The sequence below is a fragment of the Triticum aestivum genome, chromosome 5B (assembly GCF_018294505.1).
Source record: "Triticum aestivum cultivar Chinese Spring chromosome 5B, IWGSC CS RefSeq v2.1, whole genome shotgun sequence".
Taxonomy (NCBI): domain Eukaryota; kingdom Viridiplantae; phylum Streptophyta; class Magnoliopsida; order Poales; family Poaceae; genus Triticum; species Triticum aestivum.
This window is the reverse complement of record NC_057807.1, coordinates 648,126,949-648,149,555: the sequence shown is the minus strand read 5'-3', so window position 1 is coordinate 648,149,555 and position 22,607 is coordinate 648,126,949. Positions and strand designations below refer to the sequence as shown.

At 41.2% G+C, this 22,607-nt stretch overlaps 1 long non-coding RNA gene across 12 annotated transcripts; it reads left to right on the top strand.

The window, feature by feature from the left end:
* The first annotated feature begins 7,592 nt into the window (after nucleotides 1-7,592).
* On the top strand, nucleotides 7,593-17,519 carry LOC123113880 (uncharacterized). 12 transcript variants are annotated; one of them, XR_006456267.1, is made up of 10 exons: nucleotides 7,593-8,173; nucleotides 8,277-8,521; nucleotides 8,745-8,839; nucleotides 10,390-10,484; nucleotides 11,417-11,557; nucleotides 11,651-11,832; nucleotides 12,371-12,481; nucleotides 14,068-14,154; nucleotides 14,529-14,647; nucleotides 14,769-15,298. It is a non-coding gene; the product is annotated as an uncharacterized lncRNA (long non-coding RNA). The 12 variants fall into 12 exon arrangements; XR_006456274.1 differs by having other exon boundaries at nucleotides 8,745-10,332; nucleotides 10,435-10,484; XR_006456272.1 differs by adding an exon at nucleotides 12,153-12,251 and having other exon boundaries at nucleotides 8,745-10,484.
* Nucleotides 17,520-22,607: the final 5,088 nt, after the last annotated feature.

Below are 22,607 nucleotides of genomic sequence, written 5' to 3'. Positions count from 1 at the left end.
TATAAGGTTTCTAATTACCAATCGGACAACCTCCGTACCAAAAGTCCTGTAGTAAGCGCCACCAAAAGTTTTGTCTAGCTTCCTCGAGTATTTAACAAAAAACTATAACATTTGGGGTTGCCGTCCCACTGAACTACCACATTTAAAAAAATGATAGAAAACTAACAATTTTTTTAATTTTGTTATTACTAAAAACTACCAAGTCATGTTGATGACCGTCTCAGCCATTTTAAATGCGTTTCCAATAGGGCTGGCCCACATGGCAGGTCGATGATGAAGGAAATATGCCCTAGAGGCAATAATAAAGTTATTATTTATTTCCTTATATCATGATAAATGTTTATTATTCATGCTAGAATTGTATTAACCGGAAACATAATACATGTGTGAATACATAGACAAACAGAGTGTCACTAGTATGCCTCTACTTGACTAGCTCGTGAATCAAAGATGGTTAAGTTTCCTAACCACAGACATGAGTTTTCATTTGATTAACGGGATCACATCATTAGGAGAATGATGTGATTGACTTGACCTATTCCATTAGCTTAGCACTTGATCGTTTAGTATGTTGCTATTGCTTTATTCATGACTTATACATGTTCCTATGACTATGAGATTATGTAACTCCCGTTTATCGGAGGAACACTTTATGTGCTACCAAACATCACAACGTAACTGGGTGATTATAAAGGTACTCTACAGGTGTCTCCGAAGGTACTTGTTGAGTTGACATATTTTGAGATTAGGATTTGTCACTCCGATTGTCGGAGAGGTATCTCTGGGCCCTCTCGGTAATGCACATCACTATAAGCCTTGCAAGCAATGTGACCAAATGAGTTGGTTACGGGATGATGCATTACGTAACGAGTAAAGAGACTTGCCGGTAACAAGATTGAACTAGGTATTGAGATACCGACGATCGAATCTCGGGCAAGTAACATACCGATGACAAAGGGAACAACGTATGTTGTTATGCGGTTTGACCGATAAAGATCTTCGTAAAATATGTAGGAGCCAATATGAGCATCCAGGTTCCGCTATTGGTTATTGATCGGAGACGTGTCTCGGTCATGTCTACATAGTTCTCGAACTCGTAGGGTCCGCACGCTTAAAGTAAGATGACAATTATATTATGAGTTTATGTGTTTTGATGTACCGAAGGTTGTTCGGAGTTCCGGATGTGATCAAGGACATGACGAGGAGTCTCGAAATGGTCGAGACATGAAGATCGATATATTGGACGACTATATTTGGACACCGGAAAGGTTTCGGGTGAGATTGGGACAATACCGGAGCTCCGGGAGGTTATCGGAACCCCCCGGGAGGTATATGGGCCTTATTGGGCCTTAGTGGAAAGGAGGGGAAAGGAGCAAGGGAGGGGGCACCCCCCCAAGCCCAATCCGAATTGGGAAGGGGGCCAGCCCCCCTTTCCTTCCTCCCTCCTTCCTCTTCCTCCCCTCTCCCTCTCCTAATAGGAAAGGGGGGAGTCCTACTCCCGGTGGGAGTTGGACTCCCCCCTAGGGCGCGCCACCCCCCTTAGCCGCCCCCTCCTCCACTCCTTTATATACGGGGGAGGGGGGCACCCCATAGACACAACAATTGATCATTGATCTCTTAGCCGTGTGCGGTGCCCAACTCCACCATAGTCCTCCTCGATAATATCGTAGCTGAGCTTAGGCGAAGCCCTACGACGGTAGAACATCATCATCGTCACCACGCCGTCATGCTGACGGAACTCTCCCTCGACACTCAGCTGGATCGGAGTACGAGGGACGTCATCGAGCTGAATGTGTGCAAGAACTCGGAGGTGCCATAGTTTCGGTGCTTGATCGGTCGGGCCGTGAAGACGTACGACTACATTAACCGCGTTGTGCTAACGCTTCCGCTTTCGGTCTACGAGGGTACGTGGACATACTCTCCCCTCTCGTTGCTATGCATCACCATGATCTTGTGTGTGCGTAGGAATTTTTTGAAATTACTACGTTCCCCAACAGTGGCATCTGAGCCTAGGTTTTATGCATTGATGTTATATGCACGAGTAGAACACAAGTAAGTTGTGGGCGATACAAGTCATACTGCTTACCAGCATGTCATACTTTGGTTCGGCGGTATTGTTGGATGAAGCGGCCCGGACCGACATTACGCGTACGCTTACGCGAGACTGGTTCTACCGACGTGCTTTGCACACAGGTGGCTAGCGGGTGTCAGTTTCTCCAACTTTAGTTAAACCGAGTGTGGCTACGCCCCGTCCTTGAGAAGGTTAAAACAACACTAACTTGACGAACTATCATTGTGGTTTTGATGCGTAGGTAAGAACGGTTCTTGCTCAGCCCGTAGCAGCCACGTAAAACTTGCAACAACAAAATAGAAGACGTCTAACTTGTTTTTGCAGGGCATGTTGTGATGTGATATGGTCAAGACGTGATGCTATATTTTATTGTATGAGATGATCATGTTTTGTAACCGAGTTATCGGTAACTGGCAGAAGCCTTATGGTTGTCTCTTTATTGCATAAGATGCAAGCGCCAAATAATTGCTTTACTTTATCGTATGCAATAGAAATAGTTGCAAGAGCAATAGTTGGCGAGACGACCATGTGACGACACATTGATATAGATCAAGATGATGGAGATCATGGTGTCATGCCGGTAACGATGGAGATCATGATGATGCTTTGGAGATGGAGATCAAAGTCACAAGATGACGATGGCCATACCATGTCACATATTTTTGATTGTATATGATGTTTATCTTTTATACATCTTATTTTGTTTTGATTGACGGTAGCATTATAAGATGATCTCTCACTAAAATTTAAGATAAAAGTGTTCTCCTTGAGTATGCACCGTTGCCAAAGTTCGTCGTGCCCAGACACCACGTGATGATCGGGTGTGATAAGCTCTACGTCCATCTACAACGGGTGCAAGCCAGTTTTGCACACGCGGAATACTCAGGTTAAACTTGACGAGCCTAGCATATGCAGATATGGCCTCGGAACACTGGAGACCGAAAGACCGAGCGTGAATCATATAGTAGATATGATTAAGATAGTGATTTTCACCATTGAAAACTACTCCATCTCACGTGATGATCGGTTATGGTTTAGTTGATTTGGATCACGTGATCACTTAGATGACTAGAGGGATGTCTATCTAAGTGGGAGTTCTTAAGTAATACGATTAATTGAACTTAAATTTATCATGAACTTAGTCCTGGTAGTATTTTGCAAATTATGTTGTAGGTCAATAGCTCGCTTATTGTTTTCATATGTTAATTTTGATATGTTCCTAGAGAAAACTGTGTTGAAAGATGTTAATCATATCAGCTAGACCAGGCACTACTAGAGATTGCAAAGTAAACGACATACCAGCTAGACCAGGTCACAAGGACAATATAATAATGATATGATGTAATATGCAAATTGCGGTTGAAAGCTGCAAGCTTGACTTGTTCAAACCCCCTAAGTTCAACCCTGACATCGATGTCCGTGTCGTGATCTTTGGACATTACAGGACGGGAAGATAAGCTACGACGAGTTTGCGGTGATGATGAAGGCGGGGACAGACTGGAGGAAGGCGTCTCGGCAGTACTCGAGGCAGAGGTTCAGCAAACTCAGCCTAAAGCTGCACAAGGACGGGTCCATCAGCGACGACCAGAAGTAGACCGAGCAGAGATGTAAGAAACATACGAGGTGCTCCGTTTCTTACATCAGGTGCTCTGTTGGGCAGAGCTACTGATCATGATCGCCTCGCCCCGAGGCGCGGGCGGGGTATATATTGACCATCGAGTGTCGTGTTGTTTCGCTGTGCCGGGGTTTTGTCGTCAGATTCTCATTTTCCTTCGGTTCTTTGTTTCTTTCACACGGTAAATGCAGCTACCACTTGATTCTTGGCGTTTGTTGCTTGTAAAGAAGATCGTAGCTTGTAAGTAAAATCGTTTGCAGTGTAAAATGTACAAAGGTAGCATGGGAAATGCTTAACAGAGGAGGAGTCTTGGTCTTGCACTCATCACCCTGTGCGCCGAAGCTTCGGCTTTTCACCTTTGCTGCTGAGTGCTGATGTTTTTTCTTAGTCGAACCGGCGTTGTGGAACGCAGAGGTTCCGGTTTGTTGGACGACACGGCAAATAGATGCAAGCTTCTGCTGTGACGGGTTATTTGGTCGTGCGTGGGAATTCTTCAGAAACACAGTAGAGAATTCACCATCACTGTGAGCGCACCTATCATCATCATCATCATCATCATCATCATCGCTGTGAGCACTTAAATCTGAATGAACATGTTCCCCTACATGGAGCCTAGCCATCTGACCTATGCTTAGGCTGTGTTCGAGAATCCTCTGCTCCTCCGCCAGAGAGTGGAGCGGACGGAGCACCCCTTTCGCCGCTCGCTAAAATTGAACTGCGTGCCGCTCCCTTCCGCGGCGGATTTACAGAGCGGAGTGGTTCCGAACGGCCCCTTAGTTTGCCAAATAACCCTTCCTCCTCTTGCTAATACTACAGAATATTTTTGTATGCCCAATACTTTGTATAAGCAGTGATTTCAAATACGGAAGTCAGGTTCTGACTATTCCTGGCTTGCCATCGATAACGCAATCCTGGGAGGAGTCGGTGGTTGGGTACCGGATCCCTTTAGATCTGGAGAATGTGTTGGGGTTTGGTGAACCAACAGGTTGCTCCTTTAGCTGAAGTATATATAATTGTCGGGCCTATGATCCGTACATGTCTTGCTGCAAGGTTGACAAATAGGCCTCAGTGATCCCACGTGCTTGTTTGATCGCTATCTCGGTCAGGGCCCTCTTGTGGCTGGAAAAACCTCTCAGTGGTTGCAATTATAAGTGGATCTGAGAAGCAAAGCTTCCACTTAAAATTCAGGTCTTCTTGTGGCAAATGGCCCAAGATGCAGTGCTCACCAATCAGTGATGAAAAAAAAAATGGCCAGGGAATCCTGTGTGTTCTTTCTGCAACAAGTTGGAAAGAGCTTCCCATTTGTTCTTCTCCTGCCCTATGGCATGAGTGGCCTGGAGGGCCATTAGGGTGGTATTAGGGACAGAGCTTTGCCCTAATAACATTTGGCAATACTATGTGTGGTGCAATATGTTTCTGTCAAATGGGTCCAGATTTTACACAGTGGGCTTGGCTGCTGCAACCTGGGCTATATGGTTGGCACGTAATAGAGCTACCTTTGAGAAAAAGTTGATTAAATATCCTTTTGAGATTGTGTTTTCGGCTTGTTCTTTTCTTTTGTATTGGGCAGGCCTACAGACTAAGGAAGAATCAGTGAAGCTACGTCAAAGAGCCGAGATGATCCGATCAAGCACAACCAGGCTGATGGCGATGTGCGAGGCTAGACACACGGTGGATGACACTGGAGAAGTGCTGCCTTGGTGATTGATTCGGTTGCGCTTCGTCATGGCTTCCTGCTTCAGACGTCTTTATTGGAATATGTCTAGTTATCATGTTATTTTGTGTCTGGTTCTGTAATCTGTTAAAACTAAGTGGTGTTGTCAAGTTTATGCCCCATAGTGCTTGTTTTGATGGCGGGCGGGCATAGTGGGTTTCCTGGCAGTGCGTTGAACTCGCTACCCTCTTTCCCTTCTTCCTGGTTATGTCTAGAACTATTGTATTTCCGTTTAATGCAAATGGAAAGGGGTACGACCGGTTCAAAAAAAAACTCGGCCAGGGCCCTTTCTGTTTCATCTTTTTGTTAAGAGAATGCAACCTTTTTGTTAAGAGGAAGTGGATTCTTCTGCAAGAGCCTGCTTTGCTCTTGCAGCAGCACAAGCCGAGCTGGACCACTAGAGATGACTTGGCACATTGCCTCGGCTGCCTTGTGACACCCCAGCTGTGGGCTGTCACCACATGATTTGTAACCTGGACTCGGGCTACGTGATGGGCCGCGTGTTGCTTTTGTGTTGGCTGGCTAGGATCAACATAAATACTACTCCCTCCGTTCAAAATACAAGTCTTTTTAGAGATTGCAATGCGGGGCTACATACGGGGCAAAATGAGTGAATCTACACTCTAAAATATATCTATATATATCCGTATGTAATCCTTATTGAAATATCTGAAAAGACTTATATTTAGGAACGGATGGAGTAGACTTGTAACCCTGACGTGGATATGTTGAAAATGAATAGAGTCTGGACTCCCTGACCTCCTGTTCTCTGTTCCTCACCTTCCCGGTTCTCACTTTTCTCATCTCTTTTCATCGATTTCTCATCCCAATCTCTTCCTCAATCGTGGTAATCCACCGTATCCCGCCTCTTCGTCGTGCCTCCATCGTGGGGACGTGACATGCCCTTCATAAGACCATGTGCAACTGTGATTTCTTTTACTTTCATAAATGCAACCGAGGCTTTTCGGTGTAGTTGCACATCCAACGTTGCATCAGTTGCACGTCTGAAAACCATGTGTAACAGGAGGTTTAGTAGATGTGCAATTGATGTGATTTTGATGTGGCTTCATATTTAGCACCGCATCAGTTACATGTCATGTCGAAAAACCGTGCGCAGCTAGACCTTTACTAAATGTGCAACTATGGCATTTTTGTTTAGTTGCACTAGCAAAAAAGCCCGTGCATTGCAACGGGAGAGAAAACATAACACAGACTCTTAACCCAACAACCATCACCCAAGACCACAATAGGTCCATCTCTTTTATTTTTGCGAGGCATCATATTTGTGTTGCCGCTTATCCTCCTTCTCACCCTCGCCGGCGATGGTCTCGGTGTTCACACAAAACAAAAAAACGTGTTTGAATATGTTTAATCCTAAGGCGTCTCTCTCTCTCCTCCCTCTCCCTCCCTCTCTCTCTCTCTCACTTTCTCTCACTCTTGCGATGAGAAATCTGTTGCTTTCCCATGCGACATTTTTCAGAGGTATGCATGTGTAGTTATCGGTGTTTTCTTTTCACTATATTGTTATAGTGGGGTGTTTACTTGCAATCCGGGTCGCCGCCGGTATGAAAGAAAAACGGATCTTACGCTATAAATTATAAGTTTGCTCCCAAGATATTTTAAAATATTTAATAGGTAAAATTAACATCATATTTAGATTCCCCATATTTTTCTAATAAAATTTCATATATAATATGTTAAAATCGAAGTTACGGTTTAAAAGATACGGATAATTTAGAAAATCATTTATTTGACTTAAATATATTCCAAAAAAATATTTAAAAATACTTAACAGGTGAAAATAATCTCATATTCATATTCTACATATTTTTCTAATCAAATTTCATGTATAACATGTTCAAATCGGAGTTACGGTTTAAAAGATATGTATGATTTAAAAAACATTGTTTGACTTAAATATGATCCGCGAATGAATTACCTAAAACATCAGGGGAGGTTTTTGAAAAATGTAAAATAATGGTTCGGTGTTACTTAAATTCGGATTGCGGGTTGATTTCAACAAAACACAGGGACTTTTGTGTAAAATATAAAAAAACGATTCGTTTTAACTTAAAATAGGACCGCGGGTTGAATTCTCTGAAATGGAGGGACTTTTCTAAAAAATACCATGATGGACGAAAAAAACACAATTTACTTTATTATTAGGTAATAATAAAGATAAAGATATTGAACATATAAACCCTGCTAGGCTACCTGCCTAGCGAGGGCATCTGCATCCCGCTTTCGATCTCGCTCGCTCGATCTACCTTGCTGGAGGTTTTTTACCGCGCTGTCAATAATCCCACGGCCTGTTTCTTTTGACGCTACTCTTTCTTGCTCAAGCGGATGACGGGTGGGCCTTGTGCTCTCGCGGGCCTGAGCTTGGCAGTGTGCGTGCTTTGTGTGTGTCCCTGCGTTTGGGTGAACAAAATATTAACTGCGTCGGTCGCGTCCTCCTCCCCACCAATCGCGCATCCTCCTACCCACCAATCCCCCATCCTCATCCAGCCCACCAATCCCCGCCTCCTCCTCCCCACCAACCCTAGCCATGCCCTCGCCGCCACCTTTCCTTCCCCGTTCATCCTCTCCAGCAGCCGGCGCCACTTCTGTCTCTCCTCCTTTCTCCTTGTCACCATCATCGCGAGTGCCCACCCGTTGGATCAGGTGGTCAGTGCGGGATGCAATAGCGCATCTGGACGGAGGAGAACGCGACGATTGCATCTCCTGGCAACGGCAGGGAGGACGGATGGATGAGGAGGCGACAGCTCGAGAGGTAGGCAAGGAAACGACTCAATGCCTCCTTGGAGCTCCACCCTATGTAACTTCCTCCTCCTGATTCCTTCCTCTCTAAATTAATTTAGGATTTGGGTGTGTAGTTTTTATGGTGGGTGTGAAGGATCTTGGGAAGGTGAGGAGGACAGAGGTGGGGGAAGGACTGTGAGTCCGGAGAATCCAGGCTGCACATATAAATCCTCTCCATCTTCCTCTCCCTTTTGATTCCCCCAGTTCTCCAGTAATCTGATTTTGATTTCTTATTTTTTTCCTAAGCACGATGTGTGCAGATCTGAGAAAGAATAGAAGAGGAAGAATACCAAGGAAGAGTTTGGTGAAGAACAATAAGGTGAATTCACTCTGTCTCAAGCAAAGTCACGTTTGTTCCTGCAATTTGATGTTATGATTTATTTTATCCTTATTTAGATTTGTTTATATGAATGCCAACTACTTTATTCTACTTATATTCCAGTGACTTTCCTCTTTTTTTTGTTTGTGATATGATGATCTGCTCTGCTTGTTTTGGCTCCTTTTAATTGATGCATTATTTTTGTCTATTTTTGTGTACCTAGGTGACAATGTGAGTTGCATTGACAGAATCCATGTATTAAGCTGAGGCATTTTTGGCAGCTGCAGCAACCTGACAATTAATTTGTTCTCATCCAAGGTAATTTACTTCCCCCCTTTATGTATCATGGATGGATATATGTGCTGGTTGGTTGTCATTACTGAAGCTAGAATTGTTGATGATGACTACCTTTGAGCAGGTTTACCGCTTGTCTTGCTAATGTGAATTTGTATGTTTTCATTTGTTTTTTCTTCTCCATTTTTTTGTATAATCTATGGACGTTGTAGGATAAATGTGAATTAACAATACAAGAACTTCCAGAAAGTATTTTGCAACTTCAGAAATCCAAAATTATGGTTCTGGTGTTAATGATCAGGATGATGCGATAGCCTCTTTTGATCCGTATCTACTTTTTTCGAAGCTTGAAAGATATACTTGCAGCACTTGACTGAAATGATCTAACTTGTGTTTCCCTTTTTTCTTTTCATTTCCAGAATGCTTTGCTGCTAGCATAACTGTGATCCATTTTTTACTCTACTTTTTCTTAATCTATATACATGATTGCCAATTTCCAACTTCTTAGTTACAGAAAATAAAACAAAATTCAGTTTAGATGTGTCTGTTGTAGGCATTAAAAGTTTCATCAGAGCCCTCATTCTGAACATTGTTTAAAATGACACCCTATTGCCCTTGGTGCATATATAGATATTACTTTTTACTTTTTAGTAGAATATGGAGCTCTTATTTGTCGTATAGTTTCTTTTTTCGTCTGTGCAGTTGTACATCTTTGCTGCCCCTTTCCTTGGTGCTGACTGAGCTTTGCATGTTTATATTTATATTTTCCTGCATTCTCCCGGTGACCTTTTATTTTGACATATCAATGAATTATGCATCTCACTCCTTCGGAAGCTAATCTTTACATTGACACTGCTATTTGTCTTGAAATCCAAAATTATGGTTCTGGTGTTAATGATCAGGATGATGCGATAGCCTCTTTTGATCCGTATCTACTTTTTTCGAAGCTTGAAAGATATACTTGCAGCACTTGACTGAAATGATCTAACTTGTGTTTCCCTTTTTTCTTTTCATTTCCAGAATGCTTTGCTGCTAGCATAACTGTGATCCATTTTTTACTCTACTTTTCCTTAATCTATATACATGATTGCCAATTTCCAACTTCTTAGTTACAGAAAATAAAACAAAATTCAGTTTAGATGTGTCTGCTGTAGGCATTAAAAGTTTCATCAGAGCCCTCATTCTGAACATTGTTTAAAATGACACCCTATTGCCCTTGGTGCATATATAGATATTACTTTTTACTTTTTAGTAGAATATGGAGCTCTTATTTGTCGTATAGTTTCTTTTTTCGTCTGTGCAGTTGTACATCTTTGCTGCCCCTTTCCTTGGTGCTGACTGAGCTTTGCATGTTTATATTTATATTTTCCTGCATTCTCCCGGTGACCTTTTATTTTGACATATCAATGAATTATGCATCTCACTCCTTCGGAAGCTAATCTTTACATTGACACTGCTATTTGTCTTGATCTTATTTGTACCATGGAGGAGAATAACTCTTTAGACCCTACTGTATGGTAAACTTCTTTGTTCATCAGATGTGACATTTTTATAACACTATGTTTTCTGTACAGTTGGGAACTTCTAGAAAAAATGACATTTGGTTGGTTCGATTCCAGATTGGTCTCACCTTATTCCTTTTAGATGGATGCTATGGTCTTCCCTGCAGGTCAATCTCCATATCCTTTTTAGAGGGTTTGGTATTTTCTTTAGTTCAACTATATATATGTTGCCATTTTGTCTTAGCTACAATCAACCACATAAAAACAAATCTAAGAGATGTTGTATTACTCACACAGTTTTAACTATGATGTCTCATGGAGAGAACACAAATCTTTATCTAACAAGAGGATTGATCCAAGTGGCGTTCTGATACCTCAGCTTGTTTTTTCCTTGACATGGATTACTGAACTTCCTAGCTAAAAAGATACCTTCATTTTATTAGTGGGGTCAGCTGAAGGGAGGCTAAAAGGCAGGCATGATAGTGCTCTTTGGGCTGTAATAAACATTGAAAAGTTTCTTCAGTGTGTCCTTTGTAGGACTAATAATAAAAAATGTTGATTATGTCTGTCAATAATTTGTAACATGTGTGTTGCGCGAGGTACATACCCTGCTATATGGAAGTTGTTAGCATGAAAAAACATTGGCCCTCTTTGGATCGAATAAAGTGAAAAGGGGATTCATCATATAATACAAATTGTAATACATGTGTATGGATGTTAAATTAGTTACATCTTCTGTTGAATGGAACACGTGTCCTATTTATGCTCATGAGCTAATCCATGGAAAATACTGTTCTATGCCCTATTCAACATGGCGATACATTTTGCTCGATTTTCGTTCAGCTGTTATAGTATGAATCCACATTTATTTTCTCCATGTCCAGTATTTGGGTTATTGCTTCTCAAGGATATTTGTCAGTCAACTCAAGCAAACTATGATTGTAACTGTTCTTTTGTTTGATAAAAATTGAATGGCTACATGTACTTCTATAGCTTGTTAATTCCTTCTCAGCTTGTTTTATTTTATATGCGTGTGTATACAAACTAATGTGTCTTTGTGTTGGTCGTTCCTTCCTTGCCGATATGGCAATTATTTTAGATGCTGGCCAGTTAAGGTTTGTTGCAAATAATAGTGGATGTTGGGCTGCCTCCACACCGCAAGAGATGGAGATGGTTGACGTCGGAACCGGTGGTTGAGGTCGAGTACGCCTCGTTGTCGTCGCCGTCTACATCCGTTACGGTGCGGCTGCAGTGGCTTTTCCTCTTCCTATTGCTTTTATTCTCTCCTGTTATCCCTTGGTGTTCATAATCTCAGGACGACACTTGATTTCAGTGTGAGGAACTTGCTGTTTCTGGCACCAGATTCAGCAAGGAGGATATCTATGAGGCCTTTCATTCTTGTGGGATTCCCACACATCTTGCAAGTTCAAGGGGGTGAGCTCAGCTGAATGCGCGGCGACGTATTGTACCTTTGCAAGCCGAGTATCTTGCTCTAATTTGTTGACAGGGTAAGAGGTACAGTCACCAATCCATACGCACTTCTGCACTTTTTCGCTATTTCTTGGTCACATGGCTGATTTATTTTTCAAGATCTATGTGGAAGATCATCATTATGTTGAGTTTTAGTAAGAAAAGTCATTGTCGTTCTAACTTTGGTTTTTGATTTAATGTACTGCTTCCATCATTTCTCCATGAGGTGGAAAAAGGATGGGTAGAACATCTAAGGCCAATAATCATATATGTTTTATGAAGCAAGGTATTATTTCGGCTACAATAACGATCTGATTACAAATCCATGTGTAACGTCACTGTTTTCTGCTACATTTTTTATTCAGGTCCAGTAGCCAGTGGTTCTTTCAGCACTTCTGAAATAGTATTCTTTTATATATAAAAAAACTTAACTGGAATTTAAGAAAGTTGACACTGCATCTCTGGTTCGTTCAATGAAATTTTCTGCTCTCCAATTTAACTTTCTGTGGCTGGTTGTGATAGTGAAGGTTGATATTTTGATTTCTGATGGAATATACATCTTGGTTTTCCTCTATCTATGTAGAGGGCTCAAGAAAGAGACAAGAACTTGTGCTTCAAGCAGCGAATATAGCCAGCCTAGATGATTCAAAACAAGAACAAGTGTCGGGAAGTTACAGATGAGGAAGTGCAGCTGGTACGGCCTCTCCGTTTTTGCCCCAAATCAACCACGGAAAAAACTGCTGGACAATCAACTTCTTGCCAATTTATAGTTGACTTCCTGCTATGATTCTCTTCCTAAAAGAAATTGCAATCATCTTGAAACAAGTAATATATCTAGCTACAAATGCTTATTCTAGACTGATTATGTTGCTTCCAATTGCGGACAGTGTGTTATAGTTGACACTTTAGTCTACATATCTGCTAAATATTTACATGTCTGCACGGCCAGAAAAATCAGAGAGTCTACTTAAACTTTAGTGATGGGTAGTTATTCTACTTCTTTGGCTATATGTTCAGCAAGGATCGCACATCTGAAACAAGTAACTGGCTTGCTTTTGCTACATGCTCCCTGTATATAACTCACTTTTCTATTTCTTGAGGACAACACCATATAGAGATTTTAGAGGTTGGTCCCGATTTCAGATACAAAGCGCCTGATTGTTCTTTGTAAATTTATTCTGCTCCTTACATGAGGGTCTGTGCTACTTCCAAACTTGAATGCAGATTTACTGTACAATGTAAATTAAATCGTTCGTTTCTACTGCATGTTAAAGGAGCTGGCCAATGTTGGCATGAAGCTATAAAAGCTAGCTGGCTATGGAGAATTTTGGTACTGGTGATGAATTGCCACCTTTTCCTTGCTTGCCATCATGCCATGATTCGAAATTTAGTTGCCAGAGACTACCAAAAAGGATTGCGTGCGCTGCCATCATACATTTACACCTCTAAACTAAGTTTGTTGACTAAATTGTGTAGTCCCCTTTTGCCGAAGAATGTTCTAGACTAGATAGCCAGCTTGCTGTTGTTGTTTGGAACTTTTCAGTCGGGCTCTTTTGTTAAAGCGAAAACCATATATATGTAATGTGCGCGGTGGTTTGCAGGACTTCACAGGTGTTGTACTAAAATTCAGTTTCTATGGAGTTCAGTTCAGTGATGTTCTAGACTAGATATCATTCAAAAAATGGTGACACGTGGATGTAGGATCATAGAAGAGTCAGGGGAAGAGGGAGGTACCTTTGTAGATTGCCCAGGGGTATTGGCGATGTATGCGGCAGGGCCAGATGCTCTGAATCAGCACGACACCCCTCTGCCTACCTTGCTCATTCACACTTCTTTTTTGTTTGGGGAGGGGTGGGTTGCAATCTGGACCGGGTGGGACGCTGGAAACTGTGAGCAAAAAGTCAATCCGACCTGAGCTCCAAATGAAATTAGATATTTTTTTTCCAAAACTACTATATGAAGAGAAAACAAGTATGTACACGAGTCGACCAGACAATGGACAAAAAAACAGCCTGAACCAAAATTAAAAACAGACTTCTGTTGATTAGACACTCCCATAATATATGCCAGGAATGTGTTTTCATAGTTCATTTTGTGGATATTTGATATAAGCATAATTGTATCCCGATATTTGTCTTGGTACTCCATTATATCAATAATATAACCGAGTTTCAGAGAAGATCAGACTATGCCTTGTCTACTACATATCTAATATATTTATCTTGATATTGCAGAAGCTTTTGTTTTATTCTTATATCTAATGCTTGATCTGTTGTATAGGCTACTATGTGCATGTCAGGGACAGAAGTTGCTAGAGAAAGCTCCGACATTATAATCTTAGATGATGACTTCGCATCTGTTGTGAAGGTTAGTGTCTTCTACGTTTTTTGGAGAAGATCTTTGTTAAGAAGGATAGCCGTTCTCAGCAATCATGATGGGAGTTTTTTTTATCGGATGTACACGGTCATTGGAATGGACCAAGTTATGAATGTTCCTGAAATGCGATACTAGAATCTTTATACGTCAACACTCTTTGATGCGTATCTTGATGATTTTTCCTCTGTTTTATGTACATTTGTGTTCTTAACTCACTTTCTTGATTGGCACATAATCAGCTTAGAAAAAGTTATTTTAGTTGAGTACGACATTCGAGCTGAGTAAGTGAACTTGTATCACTTGCCACAAGAGATTATTGTCAGTTACCTGATCACCTGTTATGCTGCCCCATTGTCTATATGCAGGGCAAATCTTCACTGAATCTTGGAGAGTGATGGAAGATAATGGGCCCAAGCTTTTAGGAACGCCAAGGATCCAATTTCAAGCTTTGGCCTCTTCCACAAATTCGCCGTTCAATCAGGAGGTCAGCTTTTCCTTCGTAATTTTGCAATTTACTTCATGGAATCATAGTAAAGGTGGACAAGTAGAATACCAGTTCAAAATTTCATTTCTTCTTAATGATTAATGTAAACATAGCCACCTAGGTGATCATTGCATAGGTCTACTGGAAATTGGTCCTAGAGGAGCTCTCCATGAAGTTTCTACAAGAACCAAAATCAATCCTACAAGCATCAGATATATCAGAGGAAGCATGGTTCCCAAGTGCATTGCTTAATATTCATGAATGTTGTCTACAACCATGGCCTTCCCAAAACAAGACAACACAATTATTCTCTGGAGGGACAAGGGATCTGATGATTATCCAGTGAACTGTATGTCTTTGAAGGAGCTTTGCACTCAACAGATGTATACATCTTTAATCAAACTAAGAGTGGGAGATATGCATAAACATTTTTTGGGATACATAACCACTCTTCGAACCTTAGCCAGATTCTTCAATCTTTGGGGTTAATCTTTTTGTGAAAAGAATTTCAGGAACATGGAAAAATGGCCAACTTTGCTTTGTACAAAAAAGGTAGAGATGATAATCTATTTATCTCTCACTGAACTACTCTGAATTTTGTGGTACCTGGTGAAGTTTAAAAAATGGTTATTCCTTGCTACCTTTAATGATCAATGATATTGAATGTGTGACTAAATAGTTCTGCTCAAGCACTCCTTGGACTCTTCAGATGGTATTGTCAAAGCTTTGGCTGAGAGATTATATTAGTAGTGGTTCCTAAACATTAATCATTCAGTCAAAGACACTGGTTGTGATCAGAACATCAATCAAGAGCGTGGAATATTTGAGCTGAGAAATACTAGCATGCTGCCAATGATTAGTGGTTAGAGGTTTTTCATCTATCATGTTTAACCAAGGTAACCATATCAGGTAGATTGCATCGCATCTAAAACGTTTCCTGAAGATTCATGATACTTTGGCTGCACTTCACTACATGTCTCTCGCTGTGTGAAGGTTCCGATGATGACATGGGCGATGGCTACACTAACTATATGTGATTGCCAGAGCCAGTAAATTAATGTTAAGACACTCTGTTATGCTCTAGCCCAGTATATTGTGAACACTATGGGGTTGTTTGGTTCTAGGCCTAGGAATGCCACACTTTGCCATACAATGTTGCCAAACTTGCCTAAGGTTAGTTCTTCAAAATGAGAGCCACAAGTTGGCAAGCCTAAAGGAATCTTGCCACACTTGTTGTGTGTATGTGATGTGGGACCATAGTGTGGCTTGCCTAAGATGTGGCTTGAACCAAACACACACCTAAGTTGGTCAAATTTGCCTAACCTTAGGTGTGGCAAGCTTTGGCAAATTTAGTCTCAAACCAAACAACCTCTATGTATTCTGCCCGCTCTAAAAACTTCATGCATCACTTGTGTTAGTTAGTTGCTTAGATAACTTTCTCTATCCACTGTAATATGTGCATTTGCTATGTATTGAACCTACCATCAATGGCATGTTCTGTACCAGCATTTCCCTGTATGCTTGTTGATCGTCGTATATTTTCTTCAACACTTATATGCCCTCTTTCAGTATAGTTATATTGTGGGTTCTACTTATGTAAGAGCACACTTCTATTCTTCTTCTTTGTTTGAATGCCCTCTATTTTTCCTGTGTTTTCCTTCTCCACGATGAGGTCAATTTCGATACCGATGACATAGACAGCAATGACTCTACCTGATCTTAGTTACCATAAGCTGGGTGACCAAAGCTATTTCTATGGCACATCTCTGCCTATGTACCTTCGCTTATATCATGAATTGATCTCATGCCTTTATTTTGCAATATGAACCTACCATCAATGTAATATATAGGGCCATGTATGAACATCATACCTAAACATCTACTCCCTCCGTTCCGTTCCTAAATACAAGTCTTTTTACAGATTTCAAAGCGGACTACATACGGTGCATCAAAGATTTGCTTCTTTCGATAATTAATATTAGTTATCCATTTGCAGTATAATTAATCTCTCTAATTAGTAACATTGTTATTGCAAATGATCCCAGTATTTTTTATTTACTTTTGCATATTGCTACTTTGATTAATATTCCACCCAAAGAATAATATTTTTATACCTCTAATTTCTACTTTGCAGCAATGGATAGTTGTGCTTTAGTTCCTCTAGCTTTTTTTTCCGAAGATGTAGTTCCTCTAGCCTTTTGTAGAAACTAGGTACCTCCTGTACTTAGGTATATATAAGTCTTTTGTAGAAACTATTGTTAATATCTCAAAAATAAGAATGTTGCCTTTTCCTTTACTTGTGTACTTGGAACCAAATTGTTCGTTACCAATTGTATCGGGACACTTTTATAGAAGATACGGCTTACTGTGCATTGAAACAATAGCCGCAGAGTTTGGTCTTTGTATTATCTTTGTATATTTGATTTGGATTTGTCCTGATTTAAGTAAAGGACCCTCCATTAGTACTGAACCGTTTTGTGTTCATTCTGTTGTTGTCTCCAGACATTTGTATTTGGAGAATCATTCTGAAACCAGGGTTCAAAGCGCTGAGAAAATATGGTTCTATTTCTCAATCTTGTGCTAATGCTTCAAAGGGAGATGTACAAAAAGAATCATAATTGTTGACGCATATCTACTAGCAGACTAAAAGGATTGGTTGCTACTCCATTCAATGACTATGTTTTTAGCAAAGTGGCTCGCATCTTTCACTGAACATTTTGTTTATTAGTGTGTTTGCATAGAACACTGGAATGCCCAGCAAGGTACTGAGGTGTTATGTAACTATCTGAACTCTTCTGTAGGCGTTTCTTTTCTGTTGTTTTTCTTTAGATCTAAACCATACCCTACAATAGATAAGATATGTTGGAGATTGTCTTGACGATACAACTTTACAATCATAGGACATTCTATAGGAAATAAATAAGTATTACTGGGGATTGGACGATGGTATGGAACGCATTCATGCTTTGGGCAATGACAGTCCACCAAACAAACCCACCATTAAGTACTGCTTAGATGATAAAGTCATCTTCAATGTACACTCTTTTAATACATGGCTTTCTCTCGGCCTCCATCTATGCTAATATAGCTTGTCTTTTAAAGCCAATGTGTGCTAAGTGATCTGATTATTTTCTTTTAAGCATCAAGCTTTCATGTAATGGAATATAAGTATCTTTAAGTTGATTCTAAATCAATCTCATATACATGCTTTGAATGCTTGGCTCGCTCTCGCTTTTTGCGCCATGGTCAAACATGCAGCGATCACTCTGTCTAATGTTTATCATTTCAATATGTGTCCGAATAATATTAATGTACAGTCTTTCAATACATGGCTTGCTTTCGGCCTTTGCGCCATTGGCGCAACTGGTCATCTAGTGTGAGGAAAGAATGATGGAGACTATGATTACCCCACAAGTCAGGATGAGACTTCGGACGAAAAAAGAGGCCATAAAAAAAGAGAAGGCCCAAATAAGAAAAATGAGAGAAAAAGAGAGAAGGGGTAATGTTACTATCTTTTTTCCACACTTGTGCTTCAAAGTAGCATCATGATCTTCATGATAGAGAGTCTCCTATGTTGTCACTTTCATATACTAGTGGGAGTTTTTAATTATAGAACTTGGCTCGTATATTTCAATGATGGGCTTCCGCAAAATGCCCTAGGTCTTCGTGAGCAAGCAAGTTGGATGCACACCCACTTAGTTTCTTTTTGAGCTTTCATACACTTATAGCTCTAGCGCATCCGTTGCATGGCAATCTCTACTCACTCACATTGATATCTATTGATGGACATCTCCATAGCCCATCGATACGCCTACTTGATGTGAGACTATCTTCTTCTTTTGGTCTTCTCCACAACCACCCTTCTATTCCACCTATAGTGCTATGTCCATGGCTCACGCTCATGTATTACGTGAAGATTGAAAAAGTTTGAGAATATCAAAAGTATGAAACAATTGATTGGCTTGTCATCGGGGTTGTTCATGATTTAAATATTTTGTGTGGTGAAGATAGAGCATAGCCAAACTATATGATTTTGTAGGGATAGCTTTCTTGGGCCATGTTATTTTGAGAAGACATGATTGCTTTGTTAGTATGCTTGAAGTATTATTGTTTTTATGTCAATATTATAATTTTGTCTTGAATCTTTTGGATCTGAACATTCATGCCACAATAAAGAAAATTACATGAATAAATATGTTAGGTAGCATTCCACATCAAAAATTCTGTTTTTATCATTTACCTACTCGAGGACGAGCAGGAATTAAGCTTGGGGATGCTTGATACGTCTCCAACGTATCTATAATTTTTGATTGTTCCATTCTATTATAATATCTGTTTTGGATGTTTAATGGGCTTTAATATGCTATTTTATATTATTTTTGGGACTAAGCTATTAACCGAGGGCCCAATGCCAGTTTCTTTTTTTTTTTGCCTATTTTAGAGTTTTGCCAAAAAGGAATATCAAACGGAGTCCAAACGGAATGAAACCTTCGCGATGATCTTTCTTGGACCGAAAGCAAACCAGAAGACTTGGATATGAAGTCGGAGACGCAACAAGGAAGCCACGAGGTAGGAGGGCGCGCCCAGGGGGGTAGGCACGCCCCCTCCTTCGTGGGCCCCTCGTAGCTCCCCTGACCTAGTTCCTTCGCCTATATATACTCTTATACCCTAAAAACATCAGTGGGGGGCACAAAACCACTTTTCCACCGCCCCAACCTTCTGTACCCGTGAGATCCCATCTTGGGGCCTTTTCCTGCATCCTATCGTAGGGGGATTCGAGCATGGAGGGCTTCTACATCAACACCATTACCTCTTCGATGAAGCATGAGTAGTTTACCACAGACCTTCGGGTCCATAGTTAGTAGCTAGATGGCTTCTTCTCTCTCTTTGATTCTCAATACCAAGTTCTCCTCGATGTTCTTGAAGATCTATTCGATGTAATACTCTTTTTCGGTGTGTTTGCTGAGATCCGATGAATTGTGGATTTATGAACAAGATTATCTATGAATATTATTTGCTTCTTCTCTGAATTCTTATATGCATGATTTGATATCTTTTCAAGTCCCTTCGAATTATTAGTTTAGTTTGGCCTACTAGATTGATCTTTCTTGCAAATTGAGAAGTGCTTAGCTTTGGGTTCAATCTTGCGGTGTCCTTTCCCTATGACAGTAGGGGCAACAAGGCACGTGTTGTATTGTTGCCATCGAGGATAACAAGATGGGGTTTTCATCATATTGCTTGAGTTAATTCCTCTACATCATGTCATCTTGCTTAATGCGTTACTCCGTTCTTTATGAACTTAATACTCTTGATGCATGCTGGATAGCGGTCGATGTCTGGAGTAATAGTAGTAGATGCAGGCAGGAGTCGGTCTACTTGACACAGACGTGATGCCTATGTTGGGGAACGTAGTAATTTCAAAAAAATTCCTACGATCACGCAAGATATATCTAGGTGATGCATAACAACGGGGGGAGAGTGTGTCCACGTACCCTCGTAGACCGCAAGCGAAGCGTTATGTAACGCAGTTGATTTTGTCGAACGTCTTCGCGATCCAACCGATCAAGTACCGAACGCACGACACCTCAGCGATCTGCACACGTTCAGCTCGGTGATGTCCCTCGAACTCTAGATCCAGCTAAGGCCGAGGGAGAGTTCCGTTAGCACGATGATGTGGTGACGATGATGATTAAGTTACCTGCGCAGGGCTTCGCCTAAGACTACGATGATATGACCAAGGTGGAAATCTATGGAGGGGGGCACCGCACACGGCTAAAAGATCAAATTGACCAACTTGTGTGTCTATGGGGTGCCCCCCTCCCCCATATATAAAGGAGGGAGGGAGGAGGAGGCTGGCCAGGGGAGGAGGCACGCCAAGGGGGGGGGCAATCCTACTCCAAGTAGGTTTCGCCCCCCTTTTCCTATTCCAACAAGGAGAAGAGGGGAAGGAGGAGGAGGGGAGAAGGAAGGAGGGGGGCGCCGCCCCCTCCCCTTGTCCAATTCGGACTAGGGCAAGGGGGCGCGCACCACCTCCTGGACAACCCTCTCTCTGCTCCACTAAGGCCCATGAGGCCCAATAGCTTCCGGGGGGGGGGGTTCAGGTAACCCCCGGTACTCCGGTTTTATCCGAAACTTCTCCAGAATACTTCCGGTATCCGAACATAGCCATTCAATATATCAATCTTTATGTCTCGACCATTTCGAGACTCCTCGTCATGTCCGTGATCACATCCGGGACTACGAACAATATTCGGTACATCAAATCACATAAACTCATAATACCAATCGTCATCGAACGTTAAGCGTGCGGACCCTACGGGTCCGAGAACTATGTAGACATGAACAAGACACGTCTTTGGTAAATAACCAATAGAGGAACATGGATGCTCATATTGGTTCCTACATATTCTACGAAGATCTTTATCGGTCAAACCGCATAACGACATACGTTGTTCCCTTTGTCATCGGTATGTTACTTGTCCGAGATTCAATCGTCGGTATCATCATACCTAGTTCAATCTCGTTACCGGCAAGTCTCTTTACTCGTTCCGTAATACTTCATCCCGCAACTAACTCATTATTCACAATGCTTGCAAGGATTATAGTGATGAGTATTACCAAGAGGGCCCAGAGATACCTCTCCGAAACACGGAGTGACAAATCCTATCGATTTATGCCAACCCAACAAACACCTTCGGAGACACCTGTAGAGCACCTTTATAATCACCCATTTACATTGTGACGTTTGGTAGCACACAAAGTGTTCCTCCGGTATTCGGGAGTTGCATAATCTCATAGTCTCAGGAACTTGTATAAGTCATGAAGAAAGCAGTAGCAATGAAACAGACATGATCATAATGCTAAGCCAACGAATGGGTCATGTCCATCACATCATTCTCCTAATGATGTAATCTCGTTCATCAAATGACAACACATGTCTATGGTTAGGAAACATAACCATCTTTGATTAACGAGCTAGTCAAGTAGAGGCATACTAGGGACTATATGTTTTGTCTATGCATTCACACATGTACTAAGTTTCCGGTTAATACAATTCTAGCATGAATAATAAACATTTATCATGAATTAAGGAAATAAATAATAACTTTATTATTGCCTCTAGGCATATTTCCTTCAGCCTATGTTCAGGATCGTTGCCTTAGATGTCATCATAATTATGTGTTTTTTTATCAATTGCTCGGCACTAATTTGTTCACCCACCATAATATATGCTATCTTGAGAGAAGCCACTAGTGAAACCTATGACCCCTATCTTTTCCATCATATTGAATCTCGTTTACATCTTGCTAGTTTCCGATCTATTATTTTGCAATCTTTACTTTCCAATCTATAAACCAAAAATACCAAAAATATTTACTTCACCGTTTATCTATGTTTATCAGATCTCACTTTTGCGAGTGACTGTGAAGGGATTGACAACCCCTTTAGCACGTTGGTTGCAAGTTCTTGATTATTTGTGCAGGTATTCGGTGACTTGTGCGTCGTCTTCTACTGGATTGATACCTTGGTTCTCAAAACTGAGGGGAATACTTACGCTACTTTGCTGCTTCACCCTTTCCTCTTCAAGGGAAAACCTACGCAAGCTCAAGAGGTAGCATGGACACAACTGATAAGCATTGTACATCCTGTGAAGCATTCAAATATAAGAAGTGAATAAAAGATTACTGTTTGCCTGAAATACACACTACTAGGGAAAAGCCTAGCAGTAGCACGGGTTTTGGGTGTATTAGTAGCATGGGCACCCGCGCTACTGATACGGCGCCACAGCTAACTTGTAGCTGTAGCGCGTGTATAACCCTCGCTACTGCTACTTTTGATAGTAGTAGCGTGGTTGACGCCCGCACTACTACTACTTATCTATAGCATGGGTCAAGGCCCCGCGCTACTACTAACTAATTGGGAATTAAAAAAATAAATAAATTCCATCCATGGTTGCTAC